We start from the raw sequence: 20,368 nt of genomic DNA on the forward strand, positions 1-20,368 counted from the left end.
TTTAGTTTACATGTAGCCTGGATAAGTCCACACCTGCTTGTGAGCAATACGCATGCTCTGCTACTTTCTCAGCCTTAGCTTATGCATAGACCTCCCTATTGTGATAAGACAGTAACTTTTTGTTCTTTAAGTTTTCCCAGGAATGTAATGACCTTCAGAAAGGAGCCGCTATGCTGGTATCCATCGCCAGTGACAAGAAAAAGGGATGATCCCGCGTCTCAAGGACTACAACACCAGAGGGTCACATTCCGAAACCGCCCCCCCTTTCAGCCCATTTGCCCTATAGAACTGTTTCAAAAGTTTGTGGTTTTAAGATGGTTCTTTATCGACACTAGTCTGCCATCTTCCCCCTTGCTAGCAAGCTGTAATAATAATAAAAGACCCTTTCTCTCTTACCACCTTGCCTCTGGACTATTGACTTGTCTTTGCGCCGAGTAGAGGACCCCTGTTTGGTGGTGACACTCAGACTCTGGGAAGAAGGGAGCTGATTGATCCAGAGCTTGCCAACAACTGGGCCAGCGCATCTCCTGCTCTCTCAGCGACTTCAAGAATTAATTGTATGGGTTGTAATTAGTATTTTGGTGGTGAACATGATGTAGTCCATGCAGAAATAGAAGTACAATGATGTACACCTGAAATTTTTACAATGTTATAAACCAATGTTACTGCAATAAACAAAAAATAAAACACAGATTTATTCTTAAAAAAAAAAAAAAAAAAAAAAAAAAGAATTAATTGGCCTGCGGGAACAAGTCTGCATTATCCTGGATCAATGGGAACTAACGAGGTGTCAGGGAGCAGGGCTGTGAAAAGGAGGCACTTGAAAGTTTCTTCTTTTTTTTCAAGATCAAACTTTCCCCAGACTTGGAAAACACTCAACTCTTTTTTGTTAATTACTTAGTAAGATTCATAGACTTTTCAAGCACAAATTTGCTCTGGGATTTAAATTTGAAAATACCCAGATTTCAAAAGTTTAAAAACTTCCATATACTTATGATTCATTTGTTTATTTGACAATGATATTTTCCCGTCTGTGCTGGCACTAGATGTACATGTGGCTTCTGTCCCCAGAGCTGGGCCAGTGGCAGCGAACACAGCTCGATGACCCAATTCCCTGCTCACGTGCTTGAAAAGGGGGCTCCGGAGTGACTACCCGGTGTGTCTGACGTTTTCTCCCGGGTAGACTGGAGGTCTCAGAATGTTATGGAGGCTGGGGAGGAAGGGCACAGAGGGGATATTTGCAAGTCTTTGTAAGTCACCTGGACTGGTTTCTCTCTCTGTGGTTATGCCACCAACTGGACACACTGTTCAGGCTCATTTGTTTCATTTAACTCTGGGTTTTAGGAATTTATTTTATATTAAATTTTGTCATATCATTATGTAAAATATGTTTATATCTCCTAAGCCAAATCTACAGAAAAAGGTATAGTCAAAGAAGTCTGGTTTCTCTCCCTGGCCCTCCACCTGGTTCACTCTCTTCCCCTGTAGAGAAGCATTTTAAAATTATGGTTTACCTTTCCATCATTTTTCTAAATATAAACATACACATATATAATGTATATATACATGTGCATATGTGCATGCATATATATGTGTATCTATACGTACACATAAGTGTGTGTATATACATATATGTTGCTTTATTTTTATTTGCTGTGTATCTTTTTTCTTTACTTTTTAAAATATATGCATGTATGTGTGCATATGTGTGCGTGTGTGTTCACATCCTTCCTTCCTTATGTGGCTGCTAGCATCCTATACACATTCGGTCTACCTTACACTTTCCACCTAACAGTGCACCGGGGGGCCTCCCTGGGTGTAAGCAGAGGTCTCTTGCTCTCCTTTTCACAGCTGCACTGGACCCCATTGGTGGCTGTGCCCTAATCTCTCCAGCCAGCTCCCCACTGATGAGCATTTGAGGTGTTTCCAGTCTTTTGTTCTGTTTTATAGCCCATGCTTTATTTTTATTTGCTTTTGTATCTTTTTTCTTTACTTTTTAAACTTATTTAGTTAGTTTAGATTGTGTTAAGGCCATTTGCATTTATTGATGTGACTGATATGTTTGGCTTCAGTTTTGTCATATTATTTTATATTTATATAAAGTCATATACATATGTGTGTATGTATTTTACTTATATATATTTCCTTTTGGTCTATTTTATTTGTGTCTGTCGTTCACTTCTCTCTCAGTATACGTTTCTGTATTTAGGAAACTTTGTGTTTGAATTTTTGTTGTAATAGTTACCTTTATAAATGTATGTAATTCTCTCAGTTCTTTCTTTCTTTCTCTTGCTCTCCCTCCTTCCTTTCTGTTACCATGAACAACAGTGAACTTAGCTAGCGACATCTTCTTCCCCTCCACACCCCCTCCCCAACGCGTCCTTTTATTCTCAGCAAACACCTAGAAGGCAATAAGAGAGCTTAATCTGCTTTTCCTATATCTTGCCCATTCTCCCTCCATTTCCTCATAATTTCCTCTTTTTCAACCTTAATTTTGTCTTAGTCCTATGGGATATATAGGACTACAGGACTAAGTTTTATAACTAGTAAAAGAAATGTGTGTCTATATGTATGTAACGTGTGTATGTTAAATACATACACATCTGTAAATATATGTGTGCGTGTAAACATATGTCTTTGACTGGTGAATACCTATTTGATGGTCATCGCTAGCCCTGTGGTACGGTTCTCTCGTCCCTTCACTTATCCGAAGCTGGTTCCCCAGTCAGTGCTCCTGGGAACAGAACCCCCAGTTCACATGCTCCTGACAGTTTGCCCACAGCCTTTTACTTGAAGGTGGGTGCAGCTGCAGACGGAGTTCGTGGCTACCTCTCTTTTTTCTTCAGTATCTTGAATATGTTTATCCATGTCTTCTAGAATAAAGCAATACTTTCAGAAAGTCTGAAGTTTTTTTACAACCTAATCTCGGATGTGATATCTTCTTGCTCCTGCTGTATTCTATTAATTAGAAGTGAGTCGACAGGCCCAGCGAAGACTCAAGGGAAGGGGATTACACAAAAACCTGAGTTCTGAGAAACAGGGGCCCTTCGGGGTCATCTAAGAGGCTGCCTACCACACCACCGTGTTAACTCTAGAGTCCCAAAGTGACACACTCTAAACAGGTTGGAGAATCTAACTGTTTCAATAACGCCATCACCTCCATGTTTCCACTTGAATTTCCTTCAAATACAGAGATGACACTTTCTTTGATCTGTTTATATGGTTTCCCCACTTTTTCCCTTTCTTGCTTTCTGTTTATTTTAGTTTTTCCTTTTGGTGTTTTTTTTTTTTGCACAATCTCCCTTCACATAGGATAGATGGAACCTGTTTTCCATCATTAGAGGAGTCATTTCATCTCGCAACAGAAAGCTTCCACCGGCTGTGTTAACACTGCTGCTGGGCGTATGGCATTCGTTTGTTGTTCTCTCTCATGCTGTGCGCTCTTTATTTAGGGAAATGAGGAAAAGGATGATGTTTCAGACACAACAGCTCCTGAGTTGATACTCTGCTCCTCGCCTTTCCACAGAGATCTTGTCCTCACAGCTCTCTCTGAGAGGAACCACGGGCCGTGTTTTACAGGTGAGGGCACTGGGAGGTAACTGACCAAGGTCACGCAGCTGGGTAAGTGGCCTCAGTAGGACTCAAAATCTGATTTTTGGGGGTGGTGGTGAGAAGGACTCTTAATCCATCCTGATTTCCACTTACTTCTGTCTCGTATTTAACTTATTTCTCTGTTTAATGCCGTTACTTGAACTATTGCCTCCAACAGAGTTTTTCCTAATTTGGACTTTAAAAAACACCCCCTTCTAAAAAAATAAAAAACTTAGTTCTTTATTCACAGTGGAGCTGGTATTTATAGTCTCCTTAATTATGCCTCTGTGTTTCTTCAAAATGTTATTGAGCAAGAGAGAAAAATTGAATATGCCTTAACTATAATCCTGGGCTGATGAAATAGATATCATCCCTCTAGATAATCCCCTCTAGGGGATTTAGCAGGCTAATTGAGAGTCTCCAAATACTTCAGCAAAGGAAAAAGTACTGACAAATTCAAAGCATGTTTATAAGAACTTCCTCTTAAAATTTCTTTTAAGTTTGTGAAGATAATTTTATCTGATAAGATATATTTACTAGTTAAAGTGTTCTAGTCTTGATGTTTGGGATGCTAATAAAGTTAAAATTAAAATGTGATTCATTTTACTTGTTTTGCTTTTAGAAATACTGACAGTTTTCATTTACTGAGCACTTCCTATGTTCCGGTATCTCTGCTAAGCACTTCACATCCATTATCTCGTTAAAACCAACAACTCAAGCAGGGAGGGAAAAACTATTATCCCAGCTGAAAGATGATGAAACTGAGGCTTAGAGAGGTTAAGGAAGTTGGTGAAGGTGACACAATGAGTAAGTGGTACCACCAGGACTCAAGGCCTGGTCGTCTAGCCTCTGAGGCTGGGCCCCTGACTATCACCACGTTCAGAGCATTGAGCTGAGACGAGGAAGAACATGAGCATCTGGTTCACTTAATGGTGACAAAGTTTTATCTAGAAAATCACTCTTCTACAGGCCCTGTTCATTAGGACAGAGTTAAATATTCCTAACATTGTTCCTGGTTCTGGGTGGTCTCCACAGGGTGTGGCTAGAGGTCCCCATCCCAAACCAGGAAGATGAGTGCCCTCAGGTTTGGCAAGGAGAGCAGAAATCTAGAACATTCTTCAAGTGCTGCTGTCCGGAAGATGACTAAGACTGGGGACTCCAGGAGCATGTGGGCTCCATGGACTACCCTTTGTCAACTTGATCAACCCCCAAGGACGTGGCTTTGGGGTAGAGCAATGACATTGAGAAATGTATTCCCCGGGCAGCCAGAGACCATCAGAGCTGAAAGGAGGTCCCAAGAGGTCATTTCACCAGGACCTAGGGCACATGAGACACCTAGTGCACATGGAAGCCTGTTAAAATGCAGATCCCAGAGCCTCATTATAGCCTACAATAGAGTGAGTGTAAGGTGGGGCCTCAGAAACACACATTCCTAACAAGTATACTGGATGTTTCTCATATTGATGGTCTCTGTACCACTTTAAGAACTACCCGTCTGGTGCAACTGTCTTATTTTGTAGACGAGGAAAATTGCTCAAGGCCACGTAGTGAGCTTGTGATGGGAGCTGGATTCCCAGTTGGCAAGTTTCTCGAGTCTGAATCAACATTCTTACCAGGCCAGCATAGGACTCTGGAGCACAGAAAGTCCCAGGCTCTGTGGCTTGGGAGAATTGATAAACGCAAAGACTGAGAGATCAGAACAGGCAAAGAAGCAAACAAATCATGTGTAGGAAGTACAGGCTGAGATATAACTGGGAGCACCAAGGAGGCCCAAATCATACTGAGGTCTCACTCTGCCCCACTTACACCTCCTGGGTGCCCTGAGAGATAGCAACTATTATCCAGTTTTACAATAAGGAAAATCAGATCCACAGAGAGAAAGCAACTTGCCTAAGGGCATAGTGAGAGTAAAAAGTGAAAGAGCCAGGAAAGTGAGGATGATGGTGACGGTGGTGGCGGTGGTGATGATGTTGATGGTGATGGTGATGGTGAAATGATGGTGGTGATGATGATGATGATGATGGTGGTGGTGGCAGTGGTGGTGGTGGTGATGATGTTGATGGTGATGGTGATGGTGAAGTGATGGTGGTGATGGTGAAGTGATGGTGGTGATGGTGAAGTGATGGTGGTGATGATGATGATTATAGAGAGGAGGATGATGGTGATGGTGACACTATTGACAGCCATGCGACGATGATGATGACGCTGACAGTGACGATGATAATTAGCAAGTAAAGGTAATAATTATCATTTCTGGAGCTTGGCCCCTGGGTTAGCCTCTATGTTAAGAACATTGCACCCATTATTTCACTTCCCTGCATCCAGCTCTAAGAGGTAGGTGTTAAGTACCTGGTTTTTCCTCTCCAAATTCAGGATTTTTAATAATATTAACTACACTGTCCTCTTGCCACAGGGGAAGAAATTAGGAGGTCATCATTCTCCTGTTCTTCTTCAAAACTTTGGGAAGAAGAAACTGTTGGGGAGTTGAAAGCTTCAAGTTGTGACAATCTTAAAGGCAGCTGAGTGAACGGAGGAGCTGATACTGATGGAATCTGCTTGCCAGGACTATATAAATAGCAACTTGTACCTACACAGCACCTCATCTGCACACATCAGAAAGCACATTAGAAGAACATTAAAATGTCAAGTGGGCTAAATCTGAAATGTGACCTACCTGATTATCTTGTGAGGGGAAAAGCTGTCAAGAACTCAAATCTTCCTGGCTGCTTTGGGTATGTGGGGGGCTCCTGGCCTCTCCTGGGAGACTTGCCAAGGGCCGCTCCTGAGGGAGCTGGAGCGGGCTGGGGAACTATCCATGTTTACAGTCATAGCTCTGGCCTGAAAGATGTCGGCAATTATTGTGGGGAGCCTTCTCTGAGGTGTCTTTTCTAAGAAAGTCCATGTTGTTTCCAGCGTTTTCTCTCCCAGAGCAGCTGCTGCAGGTGGAACCTGGCTCTCCAGCTGCCCCTCCCACTGCTTCCTAAAAACAAGCCTTTAGGCTTATTTCTGACCAAAGTTGCAACATTGGTTGCTTTGCGGAATTCTCCCCAGGGCTTGTAAGTTACCAGCCCCAGGCACTGACAGCCCAAACATCTCAAGCAACTCCATAGGCAGCCTGCCTGCTGTCTGGTGGTAATCAAAATTCCACAACATCAGGGGGAGTGCATGGGTTCAGCAGAGTCAAAAACTGATGAGAAGACCTGACTTCAAGGTGGTGTATAAATTAGAGAAATCATCTAAAATAAGATTACCCAGCACACCTGGCAGAAGTAGACCTCAGGTTCATGTTGCCCTTTGTGGAAGGTGGTCTATCAGCCACCACTCTGAGGATCAAGGCAAGGAGAAGGAGATGTCTGAGGATTGTGGGGCTGTGCATTTGCTGATTTCTCCTTGGGGTGGGGGGTGTGGGAGTGAGACAAGCTTCTAATGAGGCGGGCATGAAAGGCCAGGGTGTGGCAAACACGGGGTGATCGTGGTGGAATGCCACCTCCCTGCTGTCCACCCTAGACACAGCTCTCCTCCTCTAGGCGTCCATCGATGGGCTCAGCTCTCTAGTCCCAGCCTAAGAAGAACCTGGAACACTGCATCGATTGCCATCTACTTCCATCCAGCATCTGTTTCAGATGCTTTCAGCTGAGTAAAGAGCAGCAAAAAGCTCAATCTGACTTAAATAAAAAAGGTGATGTGTTGCCTCATGTGACTGAAAAAGTTCAGAAATTGGGATAGCTTCAGAGGAGGCTTGACCGGGGGCCTTAGGAGCCATCGGCAACAGGGATGATAAGAGCTCACTTTTGCTGAGTGTTTTTCTCTTTGCCAGACATTCTTCTAAAACTTTTCATGTTAATTCTCAGGAAAACACTATGAAGTAGGTATTATCATATCCACTTTTTACAGGTGGAGGAATAGAGGCACAGAGAGGTTAAGTAACATGCCCAAGGTCACACAGCTTGTAAGCAGAGAAACTGGCCTTCGAACCTTGGTTGTCTGACACCAGAGCACCGACTCTTAACCAGCTGTGTGTTGGACCAACTTGGAATTTCTTGTCACCCTTGAAGAACTCATGTTTCAGCAGGGGAGGCAGAGAAAGGAGATATTCACAAAACAATGAGGGGCATGCGATGCCATAGAAGTAATCCTGATATGCACACAGCTCTGCAAATCTATCTGACAGCTCCAACCACACAGCAAACCAAATCCAAATTGCCCAAGACAAGCAGCCTTTCAACCATCTGGAGAAAGCCTGGTGGTAAGGGCTACAGAAATGCCCTCCTCAGCTCTCTATTGAGGCTATTTTTTAAAAAGGCTACATTGCCCATAATTACTTGTGTTTCCTTCAAGAGAGGAAAACCCCTTGCCCACAGGGAGGTTTTGCATTTACCTTCAGTGATTTCAGTAGCCTCTCTAGACATGGGAGGGAACTGGGGCATCAGCGAGGCCCTGGGACGCCGAAGGCATCGAGGCAGATGCAAGATGAGCATCGAGTGATGTGAGCAGGACAGAGTGGCAGGGGCAGGGCCGGGAGTCAGCCCAGTGTGGGGTGGAGTCCCAGCTTGGCCACACACCAGCTCTGTGAACTTGAGCAAGTCGTGTCTCCCCCCCGAGCCTCCCTTTTCTCACCTAAAATGGAGACAATAATACCTCCCTTTTAACATGTCAGGATTAAACGTGAAAATATGTAGATTCCTTTTATACATATACAGATTCTTTCTGAGCATTACCTGGTGCATATTAACCAGTCAATAAATGCTTGTTACTGTTGAGATTTCCATTTACTACCTGAAGCATTCAGCGGTCCAGAGACACACAGACCCTCCTCTGTCTTGGACGTGACATTGAGGGTCACTGGGCATGTAGCTCAGTCCATGGCCCAGCAACTGAAATCTGAAGACAGTTTCGTTGTTCACTCCTCACTGTTGCCGGTACAGGAATTCTTACCTAGGGTCTGGGAGGTCGATTAAAATCATGCATTTTGTTGAGGGGATTGTATGTTTGAGTCGCATTCACAAATCTCTGAAAGGCCTCGTGGTTCCCCCTGCATGGATGTCAGGCACCTAAATAACCACCTAATGAAGCATAATATGAAAACAACCTCAGTTAGTTTTTTTCATTTGGTAATTTATTAATTCATACAGGGATCATTTATTGAGAATCTGCTATATGCCGGGCACAAATCTTACTGCTGGGGCACAGTGGTAAATGGAATGGGCAGAGCCCTGCGTCTCAGCAGGCTTAGGTTCTCACGGCTCTTCCCTATTTTCCAGAGCAGGTGGAAGACAGGTTGGAGGGGCAAGGCCAGCAGGGAGGCCACGGAAGAGACTGTTTTGCCGAACATGTTAATTTCCAGTGAGATATGGTGTGGTCTGAGGTAGGACAACAGGAATGGCAGGCTAGGATGGGGTGGGGGCTGAGGGCCAGCAGGGAGAAACATCAGGTTTTATCCATAGAGTGACCCGGGGTCACACCAGTAGGGGTAGGATGAGGGAGGGGGAGCCTCCCACTGACCTGTGGTCTGCCCAGCACCAGATGTCTGGGCAATGTGGGTGACTCACTGTGCAGTGACACCCCAGGAAAACTCTGGGGCTAAAATTCTATCTCATGCAAAATAGTACATAATGAAAAGCTCCACACTTGGTTCTCACACATGGCCACATGGAAAGTCACACTGAAGTTCAGTTTCATATTTAAACCCACTGATGCTTCCTCTCTCCTTCTGCTTTATCTGTCTGCCCTTTAGCAGCCAGAGACATCTTAACCATATTGGTTTGGTTTTTTAAAAATTTTTTAAATAACGCCTTCAGGAAAACGCCCAACCCCCTTAACAACGCCCACAAAGTTCACTGCTTTCCGCCCCTGCCTCTGACTCTAGCCCCTGCCTCTACCCCAGGGCACTCAAGACAGCCTCTGCTTGCAAGGCCCTGCCCCACCATGGCCCCTTGGCAAACTCCTACCCACCCCTCAAGACCCAATTCAAAAAGCTCTCCCTGCAAAAGGTTCTCAGACTCCTGCGAGCAGAGAAAACCACGCCCCACCTTGCATTCCCCTGGGAGTTTGTCCATCCCTCAGTAGCGGCTTCCCCGCTGTGCTGCCCTCACTGAGCAGCTGAAAATGGGTTATTGGGTGCCCCCGCCCTGGTGTGTGTGCAGGGCAGGGGCGGGGTGCTGTCAGAACCAGGTCTCCTCTGGCGGTGAGGAGCAGGGTCGCGGTGGGCCGTGGTGGGAAGGCACTGTCAATCAGCTGAGCAGCGGAGTGAGAAGACTAGCGCATCCTGCCGCGCGAGGCCTGGCCCCTCCGGGGCCGGGGCACGTGCGTCTCCTTCTCCTCTGATCTGCGGAGCTCTGCGGGGAACGCAGGGCCAGGCCGTGTCTGCCGAGCCAGTGGACGCCCCGCTGCACTCAGACGCCGCCCCCGAGATCGTCTTCTTGGTGAACCTGCAGCTCTTCACGCGTTACCGTCCCCTTCATCCAAAGGGCAGTGTTCGCTCAGGACGCGGGTGGTTTGCGCCGTGTTAGGTGCTTGGGGCCGTTCAAGCCCGAGGCCCATAATCCTTTCCCTCAGGGCGGGTCCCCTCTCCCTGGACAAAGTGGAATGAACAGCGGTTGTCGCGATATTAAGCATTTTAGGAATTTGTGTCTTCAGGTAGCTGAGAGCACCACGGCGTCACAGGGTGGGGAGAGCTGTGTATGTCCATGGGGCACGCACGGATTCCCAGACTTTGAGATTTGACTTCCTGTGGTTTTATTTGACTTCACGACACAGCTTCCCTTTTCCACCCCTGAAACGTGCAGCCTGACACACACACGTATTCATTTAATAAATTAAAGTGAATTCAAATGACACTGAAAATTGTCCAACCCCCTTCGAGATAAGTTTAGATGCCCCGGAGGGTCACAGAATCAAGGCAGGGAGCTGGGGTGATAATGGAGCAGGAAGCACTAGTCAAAGCTTCCTTTCTGTCCCCACCTCCTGTCTCCCATCTTCCAGAAGCAGCAGGACCAGCAGGCCTGGGCTTGGAGCCAGGCAGCCTTCTGTTCAGAACCCAGCTCTGCCTTTTCTCTGTTGTGGGAAAGCCAGGTTCCCTTCTGAGCCTCAGTTTCCTTGTCAGTACAATGGGAACGGTGCCAAGTAACCCCTCTCTGCAGGGAGGATTAAATAGCATGGGAAGGCAGTAGCATGGTGGGAGGCACACAGCCAGAGCTCTACAGAGCGTAGCTGTTCCTAATGCAACCCCAGCTCTTGCGAGAATCTCACACACATTTTTCATACATGACCTCTTCAGTGTCTTGGAGAAGCGGGCTGGGAGCTTGACCTACCTCATGTTTGAGACTGAATAACTGTATTGGTCTGCTTGGGCTGCTACACAAAGTACCAGAGACGGGGAGGCTTAAACAACGGAAATGTGTTTTCTCACAATTCTGGAAGCTAGATGTCCAAGATCAAGCCTTCAGCAGGGTTAGTTCCTTCTGAGGCCTCCTTGGCTCGTAGATGGCCGTTTTCTCCCTGTGTTCTCTCATGGTCTTCCCTGCATGTCTATGTCCTAATCTCCTCTTCTTATAAGGACACCAGTCAGATTGAATTAGGGCCCATGCTAATGACCTCATTTTAGCTTAATACCTCTTTAAAGGCATTATCTCCAAATATAGTCATGTTCTGAGGTGCTGGGGGTTAGGACTTCCACATAGGAATTTGGGGGGAGACAGCTCAGCCCAGAACCATAAGGTAATTAGCAAGAGGCTATATGGGGCGCCCCAGTCCTCAGCAGGAACTGAGTGCTAGGCTGGGGGTAGGGGGCTGAGCAAGAGATTCTCAGGCAGCACCCAGTGCCACTGTCCCCACCAGGGTCCCAGCCCAGCAGTGGATGGTCAGCCAGGCCCCTGCTGTCTCACTCTGGCCACCTTGCAGTTGTTTCCCATTAAGATCTGAGTGGCTGCAAATTCTGCCGAATTCAAAGGAGACGCCTTTCTGTCATGCCCTCAGAGAACCCTCCGAGCAGATGTCTGCTGCCGCAGTGAATGGTACATCAGAGCGCACAATGGCGGAGGCCGGCCTCCTCGCCTCTGTCTGTCTGCAAAGGCTTTCAGTCCTCCTGAGGGCTGAAAGGAGCCAATTAGAGTTCACTCTGAGGATTCAAAAGCTGGAGATGAAACTATCTGGGGTTTTTTTTTGTCTTTTGCTTCCCCCCAGCACCCCCACCTCACACCATTACTGCTATAGACTAAACTTATGAAGAGCAATTTTCTTTTCAATAGAATTCCTTTCCTTCAAGAATATGAAATACAAATTCCCATCTGCTTAACATTCTTAGAGAACCTATTACATGCCAGGTACCGTGCTAGTGCTTTCATTCCTGTTATGTCAGTTAATGCTCAAAACAGCCTGGTGAGATAGATGCTATGATTCAATTTTACAGCTGAAGGGAACAGAGGCTCCATGGGGGAAGAAACTTCCCAAGCAGCCTTGTCTGCAAGTGCCTGAGCCAGGACTCGAGCCCAGGGCTGCAGAGCTCCAGGTCCCGCGCATGGTGCACTTGGATCTCCTGATGCACTTGGCTTTGCTGACTTTCTTAGTATGGAAGTACCTGGGCACCAACTCGTGGCTTGAGGTCAGCACACCCATGGCAAAAACCAAGGCAGAGCTTTGAACTCACATGCTGGCTTCCATTCGGGATGGGTCCTGTGGTCCCATTCCCATCCACTTGCTCTGAACACCTTCCCACATTTTCTTTCTTTCTTTGACCTCCGTATGCTCTTTCCAAAGTGTAACAGCTTGACAATGTGGGCTCAAATACATCTGCTTCCCCATTGCTGTACTCTAGGGACTAGATTTATTCCTCAAAAGTCTCCTACAACATGAGTATCAACATTTCCAATTCAAGTTTGCCATTAGTCCTTATAAAATCGGAAATGTGTTCTAAGGAAGTGATAGGAACAAACCAGAAAACAAAAACCATTCTCCACGATGAACAAAGAAAGCTTGGTGAAATCACCTTGGGTGGGGGTGGGAAGGAGGGTATAATAAAGCATGACTATTACCAGCAAAAATAAATTTTCAAATAAGGTAGCCATGCAGTTAGGTTTTTTCCCTGGAATCGTCGTCTTGTCGACCACCACCTGTGGGTCACTTACTATGTGGCAGGCTCTGTTCTAAGACTTCTATGTGAATTAACTTGTTTACTCCTCATCAGCAGTCCCTAAGGAGGCACTGCCAATAGCCCCATTTCACAGAGAAAACTGAGGCCCATAAAATTCAAATAATTACTCAAGTTCACGCAACTGGAAAGTGGCAGAGGCAGATTTTGACCCCAGGTGGTCTGGCTTCAGAGTCCACACTGTCAATCATACCCTCAGCACAAAATGGTTGCTGCGTCACCTTGATGAGAAAGTTAGGGGCCTGATGCTCCTTTGAAGGTGAGAATAGAAAAAGGAAAAAACTGCCTAAAGGTGGAGATCTCCCCCTAAGCCTGTGACCACTTTTCCAAGCACGGCCCTCTCTGGAGTGGGTCTTCAGGGAAACTCAAGAAGTCAGGAAAGCACCTGGAAGCAAGGTAGATGCAATTGCCCCTCTCCCAAGAGTTTTACCACATAAATCACATAAAGAGCAGGGCCTATAATACCTTAAATAAAGAGTGTCTCAAAGACCAGGAAAGAAGAAAAAAAATATTGGCAGACTCAAGTAAGAGGGAAGACTGCTCAGCTTTCAACCTTGGAAGATATAAAAACTGGAACGCCTTAAACAGTTAGGAGAGAGGGAGCCTTGAGAAGCTGACCCCTGTGTCAAATTGCTGTGACGATCAGTATACAACTTGAAATCACAACCATTCAGTCACCCAGCTAGGTCCACCTCTTCTGGATCCAGCCTCAGCAGGGGGGTAGATTCTGTAGGCTGATTCATTCAACTCCCTCTGTCATGCCTTCCTATATTGTGGAGGCAGAAAAGCTATAAACTACATTTCCCAGACTCCCTTGCAGCTAGAGTGCTGTCTGTAACCTGGGTCCACTAAGATTCATTCATGCAAGACTTGAAGGTAGAAGTAAGCACCTGGTGGCAGCCAGGCAGGGCAGATCTTGTGGCAGGCTTGGCAGCAGGGGAGTTTGGATCTTCTGTAGCAGCAGTGGTGGAGGTTCTTGGTCAAGTCTCATTATGCCTGAAGAGCACCACAAAGTGCAGTGGGATTTCCTTTAGAATTATCTCATGGTATGACTGGTGCTATGATCTGAATGTTTTTGTCCCCCCAAAATTGATATGTTGACAACCTAACCCCAAAGTAGTACGTATGGTGAGGCCTTTAACAGGTGGCTAGGTCATGAGGATGGAGCTCATGAATGGGATTAGCGCTCCTATAAAGAGACCCCACAGAGCTCCCTACCCCTTCCACCATGTGAGGACACAATGAGAAGTCTGCAACCTGGGAGAGGGCCTTCACTTCACCGTGCTGGCACCCTGATCTCAGACTTCCGGCCTCCAGATCTGTGAAAAATAGATTTCTTTTGTTTATAAGCCACCCAATTGTGGTATTTTGTTATAGTAGCCCAAATAAACTAAGACAACTAGGTCTATTACTTGGCTACTTACCTGGCTCTTTAGCATCTAAACATGCTTCCTTGGCCTAGAAACTTCTAGCAATTCTAAGTTTCAGTTAGGGTAATGCTTGCTGCTGTAACAGGTAACCCCCCAAGTGTTTCAATGGTGTTATACAAGAGGAGTCTATTTCTCTCTTATGTTTTGTCCAAAATGAAGGTTTCTGATCAGTGGATGGCTTTCCTTCCAAGCAGTTATTTAGGAACCCAGGCTTCTTCCAATCCTTAGCACATTGCTTCTAAGGTTATCATGGTTGTCTACATCGAGCTGATTAAGGTGAAGAGCAGGGAAGTTTGCACCTGGGTGGTTTTTATCAGCCAGGCCTGGGAGTGGAGCAGGTCGTGACTGCCCACATCCCACTGGCTAGAACTCAGTCACGTGGCCACACCTAACTACATTGGGAGGAGGTGGTTAAATGTAGCCTAGATGTGTGTCCCAAAACCAGAGGGAACAAGTTTGGTGATTAGCTGGCCAAGCTCTGCCCCTCTTTGTGGGAGTCTGGTTTAGGCTATGATTTTAGGAAACTGGGTTGTTCAAAGGTCCTCATCAAAATTCCTGCGGCCTATGTATGAATGTAAAATTATTCCACAAGCTCAGAAGCAACGAGACATTTATGAAGATTTGAAGCAGAAGGTGGCATCTACGAAGAACGGCAGCTGCCTGTTAGTTAACAACCAGTTGTCTAGTCTGTTCCCTTGGGTCGATGTAATGTCTAATTTTATATATATATTTAAAATTAAATAATACAATGGTCTCTTTTTAACAAGCACTCTGCTTTTCCTTATAACTAACTTTCTGTCTACTTGCCTCCTGTCTCAACTGTGATCAGAGCTTTCCTTCTCATCTCTATGAAATGTTACTATATGATGTTGCACTAATCAGAACTCTCTGTGATGGAAGAAATAATACCTGCCATGTGTTGCAGACCTACTATGTGTTCGAACCTTGCCAAATGCTTCTGTGCACACCATTTCATTTCATCTTTAATTTAGCTCTGTGATGTAAGGATGATTATTCCCATTTTTAAGTTAAACTTTTTATTTTGCAGTAGTTATAGATTCACATGCAGTTGGAAGGAATGGTCTCAAGAGGTCCCATGTACCCTTCACTCAGTTTCCCCTGATGATAACATCTCACAAAACTATAGCACAATATCACAACCAGGATGTTGACATTGAAACAACCCACCCATCGTTTTCAGATTTCTCCAGTTTTGCTTGTACTCATTCATGTGTGTGTGTGTGTGTTTGTGTGTATTTAGTTCTGTGCAATTTTATCACAGTTCTAGGTTCACGCATCCGCCTTCTCAGTCAAGATACAGAACAGTTCCATCACCACAAGAATCTTTCTGTTGCCCTTTTATAACTATATCTTCTTCCTTCCTGCCCCATCTCCTTAACTCCTGGCAACCAGTAATTTGTCCTCTGTTTCTATAATTTTGCCATTTCAGGAGTGTTTTTGTATTAAGCAGGGTTCTCCAGAGAAATAGAACCAATATGTATAGGGTGTATGGACATATATACACATATATGTATATATATACAGCTTTATTATAAGGAATTGGTTCATATGATTATCGAGGCTGACAGGATCTGCGGAGTGAGTCAGCAAGCCGGAGACCCAGGACAGCCGATGGTGTCATTCTAATATGAACGCCAACAGGCTCAAGACCCAGAAAGAACTGATATTTCAGTTTGAGTCTGAAGGCAGGAAAGAACCCACGTCCCAGCTCAAGGCAGTCAGGCAGGAGGAGTTCCCTCTTACTTTCAGAAGGGTCAGCCTTTTGTTCTGTTCAGGCCCTCAACTGACTGGATGAGGCCCACCCATATTGGGGAGGGTAATCTGCTTTACCCAGGCTACCTATTCAAATGTTAATCTTTTTCAGAACCACTCTCAGAGAAACACCCAGAACAATGCTTGATCAAATGTCTGGTGCCCATGACCAAGTCAAGTTGACTCACATAGTAACCATCACAGTTATATAAGTATAATCATATGGTATGTAACTTTTGGAGACTGTTCTTTTTTTCACTGAGCATAATTCTCTAGAGATTCCTCCAAGGTGTTGCTGCTTCCTGATGAACTAATTCATCAGTAGTTCCTTCCTTTTTATTACTGAGGAGTATTCTAGGGTATGGATTTAACTTCATTAGCCAGGAGGGAAATGAAAATTAAAACCACAATGAGATATCACTGCACAGCTATCAGAATGGCTAAAATAAAAACAGTGATAATACCTAAGGCTGGCCAGGATGAGGAGAAACTGATCGCTCACACATTGCTGAGTGTGAAATGGTACCGCCACTCTAGAAAACACTCTGGAAAACGAAACATGCCATTACTATACAACCCAGCAATTGCACTCTTGGGCATTTATCCCAGAGAAATAGAAATTTATGTTCACACAAAAACCTGTACAGAAAGGTTCATAGAAGCTATATTCCTAATAGCTAAAAACTAGAAACAACCTAGATGCCTTTTAACAGGTGAATGATTGTGTCCATTTTATTGACAAGCAATGTGAGGCTTAGAGAGGTCAAATATCATGCCCAACACCCACAGCTGGAAGGTAGCAGAGCCGTGTGGAATGCTGCTCTGTTCCACTCCAAAGTCTGTGCTCTTTTCACCGGGCAAGGCATCTATGATTGTGATGTTGGCCTTGATTCTTTGTGAGAACCTGCTGTGTCTTCTAAATCAAAGAACTGTGAATGTTATCAAGCGTTTGCAAAAGTGCCTTATCCTGGGTCTTTTGGTAACTATTAATTAAAGCATTGGATTAATTGGAACACATTATTCTTGGCTGGACGAGGCCAGTTTTTCACAATGAGCATCCTTCCTGCTTTCTTCTGGAACTTCTGTCTCTTGTATATCACCCTCCTGTGTGTTTAGAATTTCCCCATCTTCCTGTATCTGTGTTTTCCATTAGTCCGTGAGCTACTCGGGACAGGGCTTTTTCCTTCTTTATCCTGGTATGGTTGAGGAGTAAGACAGTGACTGGAGTCCATAAATGTGGGCTGAAAGAAAAAAGAACGTTTTGTGCCATACATTCTAAAATGATGCAGTTAGCTACGGTCATCTGTCATTCACGTACATGCTACCCTGCAGGGGGAGGCAGGCAGTAGAGTTCAGAATGCCGGCTCTGGGGCCATCCTGCCTGTGGTTAAATCCCACAAGAGATCTGAATTCGCCAAGCTACCTTTCCTCCTTGTGTTCAGTTTCCCCACAGCAAGACGACATGATGAAAGAACTGACCTTACAGGGTTGTGAGGAAGATGTGGAGCATTTAGCCCAGGGCTCAGCACACAATACTGTTAGCTATTGCTATTTTTACACCGGAGAAGAGAAAGAAAAATTAGTGATGGAGTCAAGACAGACAGGCACAAAGAGATGATTCAGAGAGGGAGCTTAGGCGATGCAATAAAGTGGATTAATGAGGCAAGACCCATAAAGCGGCTCAGAAACTGCAGAGGCAATTTTCAGAGACGCACAGAACAGATCTCAGAATTCCCTTTGGAGAGCGTGTTTGTAATCCCTTCTCCAGTTCACGGGCGGCATTTCCAGCAGGCTTTTTGGGGAATTCACTAGTCAGCACACTAAACAGAAAATGGTATGGCCTGGGAGATACCCATTATGATTGCAGTTAACCAGAACAAATGAGGGAAACAAGACTGGAAGGAGCCGTTTGGTAAAGTAGTGAAGATTCAGAGCATGAATAACTGTTGGAGAAGACGAATGAAGTCTCTGCTGCCAGCACAGCAAGAGCTGCTCTGAAAAGTTCAAGTCCAATGATGAGTTATGCCATCATAATGGTAATGGAAATAACAATAGTTGCCATTAATTGAGGTGCCAAACACTTAAAAAGTTTTCTGGTGATGTTTCCCATTGTACAGATGAGGCATCTGAGGCTGGATAAGATTAGTGACCAATCGCGTGGCATCGTGTCCCACATTGGGGAGGACAATCTGCTTTACTCAGCCTACTCACCAGATCCAGTGAATTCAAAGCCTGTGCTGTTGACCTGTGATCACTGGGGAGGGCAGAGAAGAAGGGGAGTGGGGACCTCTGGAGGAGTCACCCCATCTCCTAGCATGTCAGGAAGGATGCTGAACATTTTACCTCCAAATTTGTTGCTGCAACTGCTTGGCAGGGAGGCATCGGAGCACTCTCAGTGGGTGTGCTAATGGCAGGGGGCTGGGGCTGTGTTCCTGGGCCTCGGGCTGTCCCCAAAACTGGGAAGCGCTGGAGTTTTTGGGAGCAGTGGAAGAGGGAACAGCAGCAGTTGAACGCAAGCATCAGGAACAAGAATCATAAAGGCAGGTTGACCGTCGCTTAAATTATCCAAAGATTTGAAAGACACTTGCTGGAAAAAATCACTATTTCAGTTAAGGATGCAGGATAAATTGTTTTCAGATGCTCTGTGTTTAGGAACAGGATGCTACATTCTAGACAAATCCACATAGGTCATTTTAAATACAAAAATATGTGTTTTGGGTGTAGCAGCTATTGCTCTATCTTTTTCCCGATTCCCTTGTTTTGGCACCAGGAGGGTCACCATGCATCCCAGATTGCTAGGCTCCGTCTGCTTATGCCTGTTGTCCTGGCTTAATTACGAAGACATTCCCTTTCACTCCCTCTGAGGACCCCAGTTTAGAGGATAAATTATATGCTTACCCTAAGTCACCATGAGAAAGGTGGACCCACATCCCAGGTAAGACCCAAGTCCATGCGGACACAAGCGTGGGTCCAGGGCTGAGACTGTTCCCGAGCAGGGCCCATCCATATTCTTCCCAGGATGGATCTGTGGATGTTGGGAGAGAGAAGTGCTTCGTGCTTGTGTTACTAGTTTGTAAAATGGATGCTGGGAGCCACGGTGGTGGCATAGAGTAGGCCTGCCTGGAAAGTGGGTGAGGGGGGCCAGCACACAGAAGAAAACTGAGCTGAGAGGTCAAGAGACAGAGAGAGAGAGAGAACTCACCTTGGGGACATAAGGACCCCTCCATCCACGCAGCCATGCTGGAGCCCTGACGCACACGGTTACGAGTCAATACATTTGCTTTCATTTTTCAGTTGGTTTAAATTAGATTTCTCCGCTTGCAACAGAGAAAAAAATCTGAGAAATTTGAAAGGGAACTAACATCTCTCAAGTTCCTATCAAAGGCAAGCCGTTGGCTGAGTGCTTTGTATGATCCGTGTCATTTCATCTTGGCAAAAGTCACGCCAGGCAGGGATAATTAACCCCCTTGCATAACTGAAAGATCCAAAGTTCTGACATGAATGACTTCTTCAAGGTCAAGGGCAGCCAGCAAGGGCCTTGCTGCAGTGTGCCAGTGGTGAATGCAGAGCCCGTGCCTCCTTATCAAACCATGTGGACCAGTTTGGCTCGTGGGAGGCCGCATCGTTGCTCCCCTGATCTCCCTGCTGGAGCTGTGCGTCCCCACCCACTGCCCAAACCCACACGCCTGCACCACCTTTTTTGTTAATGATCTTCTCTTTTTTCCTGAGTAAAGCATGCCTGCTGTTTACCCACAACTTGACCTTGAACGTATTAGTGAAGACTGAGCTGATCCTCGGTTACCGTGGGACACCACGGAAACCTAACATGGAGAAGCTGTGAATATTAAAATGACGGAAAGGAAAATGCTTGGTGGACTGCAAAGTACCACACCTGTTGGTTGTGTTTTCATTGTTCTCTTAAATTTGGTCAATATTTCCTGAACAAATTCTTATTTTACTCTGTGGCAGGTAGGTAAACCTGTGCACCAGGCAGACCGACTGTCCTGGTCTGTCCAGGTCTGAGGGGTTTTCCTGGATGTGGGACTTCAGGGCTAAAACTGGGAAAGTCCCAAGCAAACCAGGATGGCTGGTTACCCGCTGTGCACTGACCTGCTAGGACTTCTCCCGCTGTATTCCTGGTCTGTGTGTGTCTGTCTTCCGGGAAGCTGGGGCTCTCTGAGAAGAGGAACTATATCTTATTTAAGTCTGGGTCATTCCCCCTCTTACTTAGCACAGGCCTGATATTTGTTGAATTAACAACTGGCCCATGAAAAAATGATTAATGAACAACACTGACAGTTTTGCGTATAAGCTACCATACCTCCTTTTAAAGGCATTGGCCTGGGAGGTGCTGAGGTTTAAGGGATGGATTCATGGGACACATTGAAATTCAAGAAATGCTTCAGACGCCTGGAAAGGCTGGGGAAGA

The sequence above is a fragment of the Ceratotherium simum genome, chromosome 4 (assembly GCF_057802395.1).
Source record: "Ceratotherium simum simum isolate JZ-2026a chromosome 4, ASM5780239v1, whole genome shotgun sequence".
NCBI lineage: Eukaryota > Metazoa > Chordata > Mammalia > Perissodactyla > Rhinocerotidae > Ceratotherium > Ceratotherium simum.